At 40.7% G+C, this 1894-nt stretch overlaps 1 pseudogene; it reads left to right on the top strand.

Moving 5' to 3' along the window:
• The first annotated feature begins 417 nt into the window (after nucleotides 1–417).
• Nucleotides 418–1344, top strand: LOC112912579 (proteasome subunit alpha type-2 pseudogene; annotated as a pseudogene).
• The last annotated feature ends 550 nt before the right edge of the window (nucleotides 1345–1894 follow it).

Consider the following 1894-nt stretch of genomic DNA (forward strand, 5'->3'; position numbering starts at 1 on the left):
GCATTTTGATTGTCCATGACCCTACCGACTTACTGCAGGATACGTATATTGCTGTCATCATGATAAAAATAGCAACCTCTTACTAGAACTTTTCAATCTATACAACGGGTCATGGAAATGATCTCATTTGCTAAAGCGAGCAACAAGGAACAATAGGCTTAGATTCTGGCTTTTGTTTGAGCCCAAACCCAACACCTAGAGGGTGGTGTCTGGAATTTCTGTCAGAAAACATGGATGGCCCCTTTACCTCTGACTTAAGCTTCCAGTAGCTAAATCTCAGAGTCTAACTTGAATTTCCTCCTGCCATTCGCTTCTGCCACCATTCCAGAATGCAGTGGTCACAAGGAATAATTTGAAACCGGATGTTGACCACTCAGTAGGCTCTTCTCATTTAGATAAATAAGTAGATCAGGCTGTGCTCTGGCACTCCAGGCAAAGATGGCGGAGTGCAGTTACAGCTTTTTGCTGACTACATTCAGCCCATCTGGTAAACTTGTCCAGATTGAATATGCATTGGCTGCTGTAGCTGGAGGAGCCCCTTCAGTTGGAATTAAAGCCGCAAATGGTGTGGTATTCGCAACTGAGAAGAAACAGAAATCCATTCTGTATGATGAGCGAAGTGTCCACAAAGTGGAACCAATTACCAAGCACATAGGCCTGGTGTATAGTGGCATGGGCCCAGATTACAGAGTGCTCGTGCACAGAGCTCGAAAACTTGCTCAGCAATACTATCTCGTTTACCAAGAACCCATTCCCACAGCTCAGCTGGTACTCTCTAGTAGCTTCGGTGATGCAAGAATACACTCAGTCAGGTGGTGTTCGTCCATTTGGAGTTTCCCTACTAATCTGTGGTTGGAATGAGGGGCGACCGTATTTATTTCAGTCAGATCCATCTGGAGCTTACCTTGCCTGGAAAGCCACAGCAATGGGAAAGAACTATGTGAATGGGAAGACTTTTCTTGAGAAAAGATATAATGAAGACCTGGAACTTGAAGATGCCATTCATACAGCCATATTAACCCTAAAGGAAAGCTTTGAAGGACAAATGACAGAAGACAACATAGAGGTTGCATTCTGCAATGAAGCTGGATTCAGAAGGCTCACTCCGACTGAAGTTAAGGATTACTTGGCTGCCATAGCATAATAAGCAAGTGACTGAGAAATCTGGAATTTCAGATAATCCCTCTACTTAAACATGTTTAAAGTATGTTTTGTTTTGCAGACTTTTTGCATACTTATTTCTACACGGTTTAATGGACTGATGTTTTTAAAACGATACTTATAAATCATAATAAACTGTTAAATCCAACATCTAGCTTTTTAGGAGTTAGTAAAATTTTAAAATAGTGATTTCCTGCTTTTTATCACAGTTGACTTCTGGAAACTACACTGCAGAGCAGAAGGGTGAACTCATTCTTCATGCAATTTTGGTTCAGTCAAGTCTTGTTATATTCTTTACTGTCAGATATTCTCTGTCAGTAAAGCAGAACTGCTTTTAGTAAACATCATTGCATTTAGAGCTGAGAGAAGCTCTAGAATTCATGAGATAAGATGGATAGCATAGGTGTTTTGTAGGCATCGTTAGATGTGGATCAGTGAAACCCCAGGACACTGACATTGCACTAGAGCTATGAAGGGTGCTAGGCTGAAGGGTTTCCTATGGAGATCCGTGATGTAAGTAAATAAAAAATGGTTTATTGGTTCCCATTGGTTTGTCCATCACAAGTAGGTAAATATTTAAAAGGAGCCCCTCAGGTTCTATTAGACTTCTTACACCCAAGGGTGAACCTTAAGTGCTGGAAATAAAATCCTAATACTTAAACATAAAAAAAAAAGATAAATAAGTAGATCAATAGCCTGATATGCGCGTCTCACACCCAAATACTCATGCATA

The sequence above is a fragment of the Vulpes vulpes genome, chromosome X (genome assembly GCF_048418805.1).
Source record: "Vulpes vulpes isolate BD-2025 chromosome X, VulVul3, whole genome shotgun sequence".
In the NCBI taxonomy this organism is placed as follows: Eukaryota; Metazoa; Chordata; class Mammalia; order Carnivora; family Canidae; genus Vulpes; species Vulpes vulpes.